This window comes from Hirundo rustica, chromosome 3, assembly GCF_015227805.2.
Source record: "Hirundo rustica isolate bHirRus1 chromosome 3, bHirRus1.pri.v3, whole genome shotgun sequence".
Classification (NCBI taxonomy): Eukaryota; Metazoa; Chordata; class Aves; order Passeriformes; family Hirundinidae; genus Hirundo; species Hirundo rustica.
In genome coordinates this window covers 82,278,714-82,294,310 of record NC_053452.1, presented here as the reverse complement: position 1 = coordinate 82,294,310, position 15,597 = coordinate 82,278,714, and the positions used below count along the sequence as shown (strand labels likewise).

The 15,597-nt window shown below is 38.7% G+C and overlaps 1 long non-coding RNA gene across 1 annotated transcript in view; it reads right to left on the bottom strand.

Annotated features, from left to right (window-relative positions):
• LOC120750701 (uncharacterized) overlaps window positions 1–12,515 on the bottom strand; it is a 64,859-nt gene extending 52,344 nt beyond the window's left edge. Inside the window, exon 1 of the long non-coding RNA XR_005700106.2 lies at window positions 12,408–12,515. This is a non-coding gene — a long non-coding RNA (uncharacterized LOC120750701). The remainder of the gene's footprint in view (window positions 1–12,407) is intronic.
• Window positions 12,516–15,597: the final 3,082 nt, after the last annotated feature.

Here is a 15,597-nt window from a genome sequence, read left to right as displayed (position 1 = left end):
TCTCCATCCCTTTTCCCTCCTTTATCTCTTTCCTTTTTTTTTTTTTTTTCTTTTTTTAATTTTGGCTTGATTTGGTCTTTTAATATATAATATACAGGGTTCAGCCGAAAAATTCCCTACTGAAATTGAGTGAATTCATGCATATATATGCTGAGCAGCTGCAATTACATGTGACTCAGAGAGGGGCAATGCAGCATTTCAATTGCAAAGTCTCCAAAAATTAAATGAGAAAAATGAGACTTTACCTTGGGGTAAAGGCTGGCAGACTAACACCGGAAGAGACAGAAACAGTATGTCCTCAGTTCTTCTGTCTCTGATGGAAAAGACCAAATTCTTGCATTGCTTTACAGAAGAACAGATTCCTCCAGATTCACTGTAAGTCACTTAAAGCAGTACAGAAACAGATGGCTAGGTAAATACAGTTTTCTCTTTACTAGCAAGTTGTTTCTGCTCTATTATTATTTGATTCTCCACAATTAATTAATAAAATTAAATCAATAACATCTGTGAAAATCACTGCCCTTCCGCTCCTCTGAAATATCCCATAACCTTCCGTAACTTTCTTTATTGCTATTGAGCCTCATGTCAGGCTATCTTGAAACTCCTAGTCCAACAGGAAATAACGTCTGGGTTACAAACACTTGGGGGTTTTTTACAGTTGCAGGCAAGCAGGGAGAGGACATAACACTCAAATTCAGGACTATTAAAAGGATTATTATTACTGTTGGACTTCGAGGGGTTTCTTTGGAGTCTTTTTTCTCCTTCAGGTGCAAAACACCTGGGAAGGGAGCCAACCAGCAGAGACAGGCTCTGGAAACTTCAAATCATCAGAGAAGAGCACCAATCTATCCTGCCACATCCTCTGTTAAAAACTCTCCAGGGGTTTACTTTCCATGCAGGTGGTCTGTGGATAATGCGAAGGCAAGAAGATTATCTGTGACTGGTGTCAGGACCCGAGAGTTTCATCAATGGCAAAACCACTTCTGTACCCTCAGTGAGTGGAAAGATAATCACCACAGCAGTCCAAGAGCTAGTCCAGTATTCCATCTGTGCTGTGCCATGTGTCATCTGGAGCTAAAGAAGCACAAAAACATTTCCAGAAGGTGGCTGGCATAGGCAAAGGCTGATAGGGAGAGACTGCTGTGGCTGGCGGGGTCTTGCAGTGTGGCTTGACAGGCACAATACAACACAGGTTGTGTTACACCATTGTACTCATGTGCTGTTGTGCATTATTTGGGTTTATATTGTATTTAATTTTTATATTGGGTTTTGTAATGGTTTCTTCTGTACCCCCCTGTTCCCCTGGAAAAGGCATCATCCCTAAATTTGTCCCTGCTCCTTTTCCCTGCCCATTCACCCACACTGGAATGTAACCCAACTCTGTTCCACTCCCACCTTATTCCTGACTGGGTAGTGGCTTGTCCCAGCCTTTAGCCCCTTCCCCCTGGATAAAACCCCGGAAAATTCCTCTTGGCTTGGGGGCAGGGAGAGGGACTGGAGCTCCTGACCCTGTGGGGCAGGACCACAGGAGAAAGTGAATAAAGCCCTGATTTCCCTCCAGATCAAGTGCAGAGACCCTTCCTTTTGCCAGGTGCCTGCTCTCTCTAAAGGAAAAGGTTCACAGCCGCTCTGGGATCTTTGGGGCCCTGAGGAAAAATCCTTCCAACTGTGGTTTGTCTCCAGCTAGCGGAGGCAAAGACAGAGCCAGGGGGCTTCGAGAGAGAGAGACACCACACTCATGGCTCTGCTGGAATTGTGACTTCTTAAGAGACAATTATATTTTTTTTGTCTTTTCTCCATCTGAAGTTTCTGATTCAGAGAGGGATGTGGTCAGTGTTCTGCATGTCCTGGGTTCATCAAGAGGAGGTGTTTGATGGTGACAAGGTTTGGGGGTAAAAGTGGAAGCCTGAAGAGAATAAAGGAAGATAACTTTATTGCAATTTCATTCATAGGAAATTTGAATCTGCCTGTCTGGTTAGACTAGGACATAAACCATGTTTAGGTGCTGTCTAGTAGAGAGGTGGTTGGGGCTGTCAGAAAGCAAATTAACAGCTGATGATCTAGGATCTAGATATTGAGCTCATTCCTTGGCTCTTCCTGGACATAAAAAGATATTTTCCCTCTCTCCATTGAAGGGAAAAGCTATTTTCCTTATTGCTATCAGTTTTCATGCCTTTATATACCAGGTATTTATTTACAGACCAAAATTCATTTATGGAGTAGATGTGGTAATGAACTGGATCTACAGTATGCTCTCTGGATGATGAAAAAAATTATAATGTTAATAGTCACATTTTTTGCAAAAGTTTATTATTGTACCATGAAAGATCACAGGGAGCCTTTTATGTCCATTTACGCACATAATCTCTTTTTTCTGTGTCACTGCCTTCTGATTTTTCACAGGAGAATCAACAGCCACAAATCAAACTCATCCTACGCAGTTACATACATCCATCTCTGAATCCGATCATGGAACTAAACACACAGAAAAGGCATATGCAAGTCAATTTTCATGCAATCCTGATAGAAAGTTGAGTGTGTTCAAGCTTCCCAGACCTACATTTCCACCTCCTGTAGCTGTGGTACATCAGACACAGGCACCCATAGGATGCAAAAGTCAGCGAGTTTCCGTTAAGGGACTGTGCTATCCGCAGTAATTTTGGCGCAAGACAAAATGGCTGAAGAATAAACACAGGCAGTGTACACCAGGGCAAAGGCAAGCCTAGCACTGAGAGCAGTTTAGAATAGCCTCTGCTTCTTTGTCCTCAGTCCACTTGAAGCACAGTTGTGTAAAGTTCTATTCTGCGAGGCTGATGAAGTAGCTCCCCAGGCTTCAGTCCTCATTTCCCAGCTGAAAACCAGTATTTGTGAAGCCTGCACTAGTCAGGCTTTGCGAATGTTAACATACAAAAGATGGGCGTATTCCAGACATTTTTCTTGTCTTGAATGACTTCAGGACCCAGTGCTCTGTGTGTAACCCTGCGGCCATATCCATTTTCAGCAGCATTTTCCAAACAAATTACTATTTGTCCCTTCTAAAGTGTTTGAGTGTTGCATATTAGCCCCCTCCTATATTCTAAGGAAGTTTGAATACTAGATTACACTGATCTAATTTGGCTACAGAAGCTCACAAATGCTCTTATTTGTTTTTATCAGTGCAATTTCTCTTTGTCTAATGATTTTGAGCATATGCTTCAAAGATGCTCAGGGGCTGTACTGTCCAGATCCATAAAACATGATCCAGAAAATCTAGTCTATTTTCAGCAAGCTTAAATCAGGTTTTGCAGAGATGTGCTAGAGATTTCTAGTGGTTAGCAAATGAAAGAAGTTAAAAACAAATTATTGTCCAAGTAAAAATTATTCATTTCACTTGATAATTATCATGGACAGATGCTGTATTTAGTTATCTATATTCAGTGATGTGCTAATCCCTGTTTTTCTAACCTTTTGTGTTTTTTTACCAAACACATAGATTCTCCTTCTGAAACAAGGAAAGAGATCACATCTCTAAATTCTCAGTTTTGTTGGAAAGTTCAGAAAATAGATAAAAAACCTGAAGCCATAGGCTTATTTCTTCTAAACAAAAGATTATCACATAATGTCAATGTTATTTTTCATGCCCCTCTTCTTTCTTACTTGCATACTACCTCCCACACCCACCTCCTGGCAAGTCAACAAGCTCTGAGCAGTCAGTCCCCACTTTCGTGACTCAGTCTCAGAGCATTAAAGCCTTAAGCTTGGCAGGTGTCCAGGATGAAGAAATATTAACAAATCTCCCACAAAGAGCACTCTAATCATAGCAAGCACTGAAGCCTTGAACATAATATTTCCTCCATGTATAGGATTTCCAATTTGCTTAATGGTCTCTCAAACTTTGCAGTATGATATTGCAAATGTTCTTTTAAAAACTCCTAGTCCTTCCCAAACACATAACCAGCATGTACATTACATAAAGAAAAAATATCATTTACTCTTCACTTTTGGCTTCTGCTGAGAAATCTTCTTCCAAGTCATCATTTATTGGAAAATAAAAAAGAAATACCATGTTCAAGTTATCTTTCAAAGATGCCTCATTTTGTAATTCCCATTGCAACAACAGAGGCACATACTTCCATGAAACATTGCTGTTTATCTCTTTTTGGATGACCTAATTGAAGGTTATTTGGAAGAAGATGGAAATGCAGACTGATTTATTGGTAGCTGGAATGTAAATTTCACACAAAAGTTCAAATGGCATATTTTATAACTACAGCCAAAGGGTCTCAGTTTTGTGAGTTGTGAGTAATTTCCAGAAGTCAATGTTCTGTTGTCTGCCCCACATCACACACTCAGCTCTCCTGCTTTCTCTTAGGATATGAGCTGAACGTTTTTCACGATAGCTACATTCAGAGCAAGGATTTTTACAAATAAATACAGCTGCACCCATTTTTGTTCATACCTAAGAGGTGTGAACAATATCCAGCCAAATCCAATTTTACTGCATTATCTATATTTAGGCTCTGGTAGAACTGTAGCAAATATTCTGAATATTGCTGATCTAAGGCCTTTAAATTTATTTCTATGAATAATTGCAATGTAGTTACCAGGGAAACACGTATTATAGCAGACATTCTCCTTATTCATTGGCATAGTTATGTCTGCCGCTTTACAGACAAAATGTATCTAAGTGTAGAACTGCATTAAACAGTAATTTCAGAGGACTTTTCAACAGATATTTTTTCCTAAAAGAAAAATATTTTTCTAAAACTTTTTTTTTTTAAGGTTCCCCTGTCCACACTACTGAATCTCATAAACTGTTCCCTCATTTGGGGCATTATTTGTTCTTTGAGCATTTTTCTTTAGTAGAAATCTACTCTATGCTATGAACTAGCATTTTGTGGCATGAGTGTCATTAGTCTTCTATAAAAGGCAGACTGTTGAAGGCTGAAGTGTCAGAAGAGGTACAACATTACACAAAGAAAGCAAAGCAATACAATAATTTATGCAGTGTATGAATTCAAGTCGCTACAAAAGAGTACAGTTCTCCCTCTCATAATGATGCATTCTAGTCAAAAAGCATATATCAATCCTACCTAGCTGGGTTTATTTTAAGAAAGCAAGGGCTGTGGCCAAGGACTATGCTCCGGAGGAGCATGAGAGTATTCAAACTCAGTAAGGAGGACTTCTGCATATTCAAAGCATGTGAGCTGGGGAACACTTGTTATGTCAGCTAGTATTAATGGAGAGAGGAACACCTATGCTTCAGTTACTTATGTGATATAAAATGTTCCAGCTGTGTTCTTTAAAGCTGCTTAATTACATTAGCAGAAAGTCCTTTCCACATTCCCCAGTTCAGGCAAACACATCCAGTTCACAGCAATTCCACGCTATGCCTGACATTCTGCAGTCCCAGGCTGAATGTGAGCTACTGCAACTGACTTTCAAGCTGGCTAAGCTTTACTCTTTAACTAAAATCAACACAGCTCTGTGTCTTATATTGTTCTTCATATTTCCACTAATTGCTCATGCTAAATATCTGGTTTTTCTAGTACCTTTTTTTTTTTTTTTTTTTTTCCCATCAGTGAATAATAAAAATGCCTTTTTTAATTTTTACCATTTTTAAGCATGGAAAAATAGCGTCTAGAACGCCTCATGCAGGCTTCTCCCTGAAATCTGACACAGTCATTAAAAAAGGGTACAATGCACAATTCAGTAAATGTGGGAATAAAAATTTTGGTGAGTCTTGAGTCATAAGTAACAAAATTAATGCATGAGATGTTCAAAACCCACAATTTCCAAGTTCAAAACTGATGAGCAAATACTTCCCTTAAATGGTTCTGACTGGTTGCCAGTGGCTGATTCCCCACATCCTAGACAACAGACATAACTTCAAAATACAAATAACCCTCTTGGTAGAATTGGCATACATACGCCTAGTGGGGTAATAGCATTTGGCCATGACCACCAAGAAACAGATTTGTTCCTTCCATATAAAAGTGAGGAGTGTTTTAATTTGAAAACAAAATTATTGGTTTGAAAATCCTATATCCAGCTTACATTTAAACATATTTAGATAAGCACATGTTCTTAGGAAGCAGAGCATGGAACTGGAGAAGATGAAAGAACAATTAAAGAGCTAAGGAAAATTAAGCCCCTTGGTTATACTATTAAAAGAATGATAGTGATCATCTCCCCATCTAGTCTTAATAGCTGCCTTTCATAAATTTTCCATTAAAATCAAATTAAAGTTTGAGCATTGCCATTTCAATGAAATTCTTTGCAGCTGTGTTTCTCTCAGCCCAGTGTTAATACTAAGCATTTAGTGAATTTCTTTTAGAAGTTAATTCAATAGTGCTTGCCATTATATAGCTACTATCACATTTTCATTTAATCACCAAGATGTTATGATCTTTCAGGATGAGACTGCTTCAAAAACTATAGATTGTTTTCTGAAGTTTAATAATACCCACTTTTCCATGAGCGTTAATTTCAATGAATAGTCAATACTTTCTACATGATACAATACTTTCTACATTGTACATCCTGACATAAAGTACCCAGCTATTCATTTGCAAGACACCATAATCTTTTTATTAAGCACCTTTTGCTGCTTTATGTCCCAATTTCAAAGTAACATAATTTATGAGCTTCTTAGTATGATCAAGTCACAGCATTTAAAATAAAACATATTTCAAAATTGGTCAGATCATTCTTGAATTACATTTTCTGGAAATAATTTAATATGACTAGTTCAATAAAGGGTTGAAATACTAGGGATAAAACCCTCACTGGTTGATTTAAGATACTTTTTATGTCAATTCTGTCCATAAACATTTCAAGATTGATTTTTCTCTTAAGCAGTTCCTTCCAAAAATGTGGAAATGGGGACCTAGGTTTCTTTTTGTATCCTGACTATATACATGAGTTTTGAGATTATTTTCTTTATTAAATAAATTAAGAGAATACATGCATAAATACTACATTTTACAATGTAACTTTTTCTCATGGTCCCCCCAGTAAAGCATTAGGGTAACACTTAGCCCTTCAGAAGCAACAAATCTCACCTCAGTCATGTGAGGTGGTTCTTGCTCTCATTTCACAGCACCATACTTTTGGAAATCCTGGTGTGTAAAAGAGTCACAGACTACTTTACGATGGGAGGGACTTGTGGAGATCATCTTGCCACAACTCCAGATTATCAAGGTCCTGCTAGATTGGCTTTGACCTGCAGCCTCCAAATCACCTGTGTAGTCTATGGCCTTTCTGAGATGGAAATCCCATTGCCCATCTCACAGACAGGAATGCTAAGCAGTGTCAGCCTCAGGTATAACCCCTTAGGAAAATCACCAGTACTCAACAGCCAGCTGGATTTCAAACCACTAATCACAGCCTTTGATTCCAGCAGTCCAGCCGGGTTTCACCCACCTGTAATCCACATGTAGTCCTTATCTCACTGTCTGAAATGCAGTGATGATATGGAGAGAGACTGTGTTGTTAAAGGCAATGGAGATGCCATCCACTGCTTTTCCCTCCTCTCATAAAAGATGCAGTTAAGTCAACCAGACACATTTTTTTCCCTTGATGTATCTGCGCTGGCTGTTCCTTCTCACCATCTTGTTTTTCATGTGCCTGGACATTACTTTTGAGATCATTTGCTCCACAACCTCCCAGAGACTGAGGTGAGGCTGGTAGTTCCCTCAGTAGTCTTTTTTGCCCTTTTATTTGGCTTCTTCTGAAGATAAGTGTGATACTTGACTTTTTTAACCTCCCTCAATTGCTCTGACCTTTCAAAGAGGATAGTTAGCTCCCTCAGCAGTCTCCATGGATTTGTATACGTCCATTTTCCTTATTTGATCCTGAATGCGATCATTCTCTACTGTAGTCAGTATGTATTTCCCATAAACTTTGCACAGAGATCTTGGAGGCCTTGCCAGGAAAGAGACCTTGCCAGGAAAGAGCAAGAGAAACACTGAGCACATCAGAATTTTTTAAGCTCTTTTTCACTAGATTGTCTTCATACTCAATAGGGAAGTGTTTGTATGTAAATCTGAAGGAGGACTGGGACCCAAACAGAGGCATAACACCAGCACAAGGCCACAAAATCACTTCTCACACAGAAAGTGTGAGAAATGATTCCTTAAATCCTTCCCTGAGACTTGAAAGCTTAACCTTATCTGCTTCTTTTAAAACATGACAGAGCAGCCATTTTAGTTTTGGTTGGGTTTTTTTTTTTTTTCTTTAGCCAGCAAGTCCATAACTAGGCTGTGTTTGGAAAAAGGAGCTTAAGTCCTCCTCTTCATAGCCTGGAAGACTGGTCTCATAGCAGATCTGCAGACCTGGTGGGGTTGAAGAAGATGTAGTGGGTTTAGTTCTTTCTACTGGAGCTGTTCCACCTTTGTAAAGGAATTCAATATTTACTAGGCCAGGAATGTTACTTTCTAGACAAACCATTGAGGACACTCTCTGGGAAACAGGAAAACCTGAGTTCCAAACTCTGCTGCTAGAGACTACTTTTTTATGTCAAGCTGCCGTTTGATAAAACATAGAAAGACTCCAAGGCAAAGTACAATGCTTGTGTCTCTCTGCTGGTACCTGTGTGGCAGTCAAACTGAGAACATCAGCCTTCAGGCAGAATATCTCCAGAGACATCCAAAAGCTTCCTTCAGCAGATTTTTCTGTTTCTTAATCTAGCTTGAATGGTCTGCTCCCATCCAGACAGTCAGATTCCCCTGCACAGCAAATCAATTCTCACTGAGTTGTTCTGTTTAGCCTGCTTTTTCCAGCAGTGACGCTAACTAGGGAATTGATAGATTTTCTGGCAGGACGTGTGGAATGTACCTGTTCCCTTCAAATCACAGTATGTCTAGACTCACATCCAAAAAAATGCTTTACTGCTAAAAATAGAAGCAAAGAATTTGTGGAAAAATACATTTAAAAAGAAGTAAAAAGCAAAAGATTAAATGTCTTTTTAGAGTTGTGAATTGCATAGGATGTGGTAAATTGTCTAGTCAGTGTTTGTCTACATGTGGTCTGAACATTTTTTATGGAGATCCTTAGTTTAAATACATGCATTTTTTGAATAAAGAATAAAATCCCAAGAGCTGTGATGCCCATAGCAAATTACAGGGCGTTTTCTTCATCTACAAGATCACTAGCTTTTGCCATTGGTTTTGGGTACTGATTTACCCGTAAATATGAAATGGAAGAGTCACTCTACCAGAGACATATATTGTGTTTTCAGTACAGCTAAGGAAGTTCAAAGAAAAACACACATAGGCACACTTTCTCTGTTCCCACTGCAGAAAATGTACTTAACTTTAAAACTACAGCGTACTTTGTCCAAGGGAGTTTCAGGAATTAAATATTTTTCTGTAGTAACGGAAGCTTCAGAACCACTCAGCAGTTTTTCATTTTGATTTCTAATTTTAATCCTGACAATATCCTTTTTTTCTGAAATGACAGAATGAATTTTATAATTTCACACTTTCCTAGGTAAAAGAAATACCCATTTACATGGGCAAGGCAAGATGCCTTTATTCATATATTGTTAGGTCCCTAAAATGCATCCTATTAAATTTCATAAGTACTTCTGTTGCCCCATTTCTTTAAGTAGGGAAAAGTCATCTTTGTCTGCTTAAAGAAATGCAGTCTTTCCAGAGAAATGTAGCAAACCCAGAGTTTAAAATATTCCTGGCAGGCTGAGGTTGCTCAGGCAGATTTAAGCAGATGCACATAATTCACAACATTCTTTGGGAATTCCTACCCAGTGAGCATCACTCACCGCATCTGTCCTAAGATTATTCCTAGTATTGTATCTGTCTTTTTCCATCCTGTTAAGGTTCAGATTTAAATAGTTATAAATGCAGCACAGGATGGTGATACCAAACTCCAAACAAGCCCAGTCAGAATATGAGAAACAGCACAGACAATTTAGTAGGCATGCTTGTTTCCCCTTCTTTCGAACTATTGGACTTAAACCTGCTAAGTTTATACCCAGAGCTTCTTAAAAATGTACGCAATGTGTACTCTTATACCGGAACACAGACGGGTGAATAACATGCCTGCAACAGAGATTAAAATCATAGAAATACTATTCAGGACACTACATACTTTTTTTTGCCCTAAATTGGGGTTGCATTAACATCACCATTAGCCTGCATCAACAGCAGATCTTCCTTCAGCTTGAAACCTGCTGCTATATAGCAGATTAACCTAACTACTTGGTTAGTCAAATCACTTCTGCTCTCTCAGTACCACACAATGATTTGTGTATGTAGTACGTTCATTTTAGAAGTGGGATTTCCTTCCTTTTCTCTTGCATCAATTTAAGTGTTTTGAGTGGATAAAATACTACAAACTTACTGAAGAACACTAGTAATCACCACAGGTCTGCAAACTCCCACTAATCCTTGCTTTAATGCAGTGACAAATTGCTCATCAAGGTATTTCTGTATGTGGTTCAGACACTCTCCCGTGCTGTCAATACTTTTCAAAATTAAATAAGTAAATAAATAATTTTCTTTCTTTCTTTTTTTTCCTTTCTTTTTTTTCTTTTTCTCCAAACTTAACCAGAAATTAAAATTTTCTACTAAGGCCTTCTCCATCCATTTTTAACATGGCTTTTGGGACCTTTTTATGACTTGGCTAAGGGTTAATGGATTCACAGGGCAGTATGAGACTAGAGAGAGCATTTCTACAAAATATAATGGCTAACACTACTGTGACCCAGAAATTGTACACAGGCACTTGTTGGGAAGGATGAAGCCAGAAAACCCTATAAATATGATTGCTTAGATTCTGAGAATATGAAACCTGTAACTGAGATAGAATTGAAAGTAAGTTTTGATGTTTGAGATGTCCTAGCTGCTGGATGCCTGCGAAAACAACCCCCAATGTATGATTTATCCCACACTTGTAACCCCCCCCGAAGTATCAAGTATCTGTAACCCCATTGGCACAACCCTGTTACAGCCCACCTCGAGACCCCTTATCAGGGGGCTGCGAGAGTGAGCCTCCCTGCTGTTCCTTCTGTTTCTTCTCTCCTCTTGTCTCTTTGTTCTCTTCTCCTTTGCTCCTCTCTCTTGCCTCTTGGAATTTCCTTATCTCTCACTGCCCCCACCTTCCAAGGCCATGCTACAGCTGCGCCTGGCGGCTCCGAGCAAGGCCTCACGTCCCATACAATAAACCTCATCTTCTAAAACCCAACTTCAGAGATCTCTCATCTGCATTCATCCACACCGTCCTGGAGTCCTCAGCAGCAGCAGGAGGCATTTTCTACAGGCACTACGCTGTGCTTAGGAAAAGCATGGCCATAGGAAAACAAAATGCATTCAGATGCTAAAAGTACTTGTGACAAGCTGAGGTAATGATTTTAATTGGAGAAAATTTCTCATAAATCACATAAAAAACACTGACAGGTCACAGGCACTGGGAATACTGGATCAGGAGTTTTGGGGAGCACACTCTTACTTTGCAGGGTCAGAAGAATCTAGAGGCAGTCCTAACATCTATACAAGACCAGTGCCAGAACACCTTGGAGGCAAAGTAGAGGGGTTTCTCTATGAGGAGTGCTTTTGAAACACCTCTGATTTAAACTGGGAGCTCACAGAAATATGACATTGGAAATGGAGACCTTTTAGAACCAACTTATGCCTTCCTACAGACCTTGCTTCCCCTTCTTGAACAGATTCATTCTCATGTCTTAAACCTCTCCGTACATTAGAGCATAAACAATGAAAGTGAATGGATAATAGACCCAGGTGGGTGACACATTCAGACCTATTCAGCTATAAAACTGAAGAGAAAAATCATTTTGAAATAACTACAAGATTACACAGTGCATTCCTTACTTTTAGCTGCATGTATTTCTGAATACACTGAATAACACCAGGCTATTTGCTCAAGCATTATACCCTCGAGACCAGCTGTGGTACATGGGGGGGGAGAAATATAAAACTAAGTATAACTAATGGAAAGTTTATCCTTGAGAAACATATTGACATATTTCAGGGTTAATTGACATAAAGGAAGTATGTAGCACACTTAGCACTGTCCACTTCAAGAAGGGCATCATCACATTCCAGTGGTAAGTATTCAGCTATATTTACCCAAATACATAATCCTAAATACTCGCTACTATTGACTACAGCATCATGATAGAAGGAGTCAGCAACTTGTGCTTGAACGGTGCTCAATCCTCATGAAGTGAGCATTGCACTCAGAACCTGCTGGCAGTTCTTTCAACCTCTTCAAGTATCTTTTTATGACTATCGTTCACTTTATATTTTCATACGTAACAAACAAAACATTTCAAACAAAACATACTTATTAAATGGAAATTAATAGATAGAGATGCACAGAATTTGTAAACTGCGAAGACGCACTTATATAAAGCAAGAACATTCAAAAAATTACTAAATGTTCCCCACCTTATCAAAATGAAGACAAAAAAGCAGGTGAGAGGAAAATCAGTACCATTAAACATACAAAGCAGAGGAGATGAAGTTCTGTGTTGCTGCTGCTGCTCTGTTGCTGCCATGACTCACTGCAGTGTCCTTGTTCTGCAAGGACCTCAGCTGAGAATGAGATGTGATGTTCCATGTCCTTGTGCTAAACCCATACTCAGCAAGACTAAGACACAGAAAACAACTTAGTTATCTTTGTATTTATTTCTGATAAGTTATTATTTTGTGCCTTTTTTTTTTTTTCAGTTCCTTTGTTAGTTTAGCAGGAATTGAATAACTTCAAAGTGAAAGGAAAAATATTATGTGCACATGAAAATAACCCATAGATGATGGCTGTTGCAATGGGTCAGACTTAGCCCTGAAAATTTTTGTGGCTTGCTGGACTTAGAATAAATATGAAATTAGTTTGTTCATTATAGATGTTTAATACAAAAACTGAGGATTAGACTTGAACAGATTCTTCTAAATCATCAGTACTGCCTATACTTACTGTGTTGGTTACACTTTGCTTGTCTGATTGCTGAAGCAGTATATTACCCTCCTGCTGCAATTATATCCAGTTGTATCAATGTGTATTTTCATATAGCATTCTTTAAATTGGTTTTAAATTTTTGCTGTTATCTAAGTTGTGTCTCCATATCTAAGAGTCCAGTGGGCAAAAGCCTTCCAGATTAGACTTTGTCACTTCTAAGTGGAAGAAAGTAAAATTCTCATCAGTCAGACACTAAAGCAAAAGTTGTCAGAGCTTTTTTTTGCAACAGAATGGGTTACTCAGCACCAAATTAATTTTGCCCATTTTTTTATTGCCATTCTGCATCTTTGAATCAAATTTCCTTATTTGCTTAGCACAATACACCTCACGTTTTGTGGTGGGTTGAGGACTATACTTTAACAGATTCTTCCAGCGCTCTACCGATTTTTGATTGTTACAGATGTCTATAATTTCTGAGAAATAGCTGACAGCAAGGAAAAGCTCTCGACATATCCAACAGGTACAACTGCTACAAGTAGAATTTGGTTAGCTAACAATAGTTTCCAAAGTTAAATAACAATAATGTTGCTGTGAATGCAAGTCAGCCTTACACAGGACAGATAAAGAGGGAAGTGTAGTCCAGGATATGAAGAACTTAGATCACTTCTTGTTAGTAATGTTTGCCAACCCTGAAAGCCTAAAAAATATTCTTTTTAGTATCAAGAGTTGTTAAAAAAATATATATATTAAGAACTGTCTCTTGAAAAAAGAACTACAAAAATAGTTTTCCATGGCCAGAACTTCCTTTCCTTCTTACACCAGTGTAAGGCCAAGTAGGGTGTGGGGAGTGAGGAACAAGCTTGAAAATGTGATCAGGTGCAACTCAACACAGGTTCACCAGGAACAGCAAAGCTGTCTCCATTTACTCTAGGCAAAGGATTGTCCAGAAAAGAGACAGTAGATAAAATAATAGTAGTTCATCAAAAACATTTGATCGGGTTGTAATCCCTCAGTTACAAAAACAAGGAAATTACAGTTGAAAGGAAAAGGTAACTATTAGTATGAGCAGGTGTATAAACGGCAAATGATACAAACAGCAAACAATTCTGGGGGAGGAGAGTGGTGGAACAAAGCAGCCTTAATCTGCACTTTGTAGTCCTAGATAGAGATACTTCAAGAACTTTCAAGTTCCATGTAGTTCATTTTAGTTCCAGCAGAATTGCTGCCTTTGATTTCTTCTCAAAAGAAATCTTCTGCCAAAATCAGGAAAGGTTCAGGAGATGCTATTGAAGAGGTTCTTTTTACCCCTCAGAAAACCCTTGAATCACTTTAATCTGATTCATTTTACAACACAGAAATGTGTGTTCAAGGTTCAGAGAAACAAATGGTTTCAGAAGCAACAGAGAGATAGGGTGGGGGAGAATGGGACCAGCTTTTGATTGACAACCAGGGTGAGATGGAGGAGGTAATTCACAGTCCTGCTGGTAGAGACTTGTGTCAGAGAAAAACAAGTAGATGCTTATATTTTCTCATATTTTTAAGAAGTATTTTCATTTTCTCCTATTAAAAGAGCACAAGGCAAAAACTGAGTGGAGGAATAAATAAAGAAAAAAACTTTGAAGATTTCCATGAACAGTGATAGAAAGAAAAAATAATTTCAAATTATACTAAACCAATGCACCATTACTCCACCATCAGGAAACAAAGCTAGGTTTATCTCTGCATTTCAAGGAAATCAAGCCCACAGAGGTCAAGGAGGCTGCTAAATGGGTGAGGGAGCAGGAGAACATTTTACAAAATCATCCTCTAATCTGGAGCCAAGGTCAATGATTTAGCTTTATTGCTCATCTTGAAACCAAATTCACAATGAGCATAGGTGGAACCACCCAACTAGCAATTACCCAGAGCCAGGCAAACAAGAACTGCAGAAGTAACTATAGCTGCAAGAGAATTCATGTTTTCAAAACGTGACATCAGCCCTGCCAATTTGCTAGCCACTGCTCACTTCTGATGGTGATAACTTGTTAAGCCACAATACTCAGCCACATGCCGAGCATCAAGCTCTATGGGGAAACTGCTGCAAGTTGTTGTACCACTAAGAACTTTCAGCTGCAGCCAAGACTTTAGCATTCAGCTCTCCTATATGATCCTCTATGCCACAGTCAAAACCAAATAAATGATGACCTGGTTACTGCTGTCTGTAATGGAGTTTAGTGCATCTTTACCAAGGAATACACCCAGCTTCAGCCTTGCAAATATGTCAACGAAGAACTTTGCAGAGATAAATGGTCTTGTAGGAAAGAGGAAGAATGCATAATGACTGCATTTCAGGGGCTCTGATGAAACCTTCTTCTCACCATACAGTGAATCCCATTTCTATGCAATTATATGGTTCACTGTTTTTAGCCCAAATTTAATGCAGCCCACACGAACTGGTGTCATCTTACCACTTCTTACTGTAAAATACTGACCTCAGCATGCTGAATCATGAAACAGAATTCGCAGAAAAGGTTACAATGTGCTGTATGTTCAGGAATCCCACACTCAGTCAAGTTTCTGCTATAGACATTTAGTTTCAGGTTTGAAGGGAAACTGAGGGTTGTGTTCCAGAGTACAGAATTTAGAACTTTCCCATTCAAATGACTAAACTGATGCCAGACACAGTGAGATTTTATCTATCTA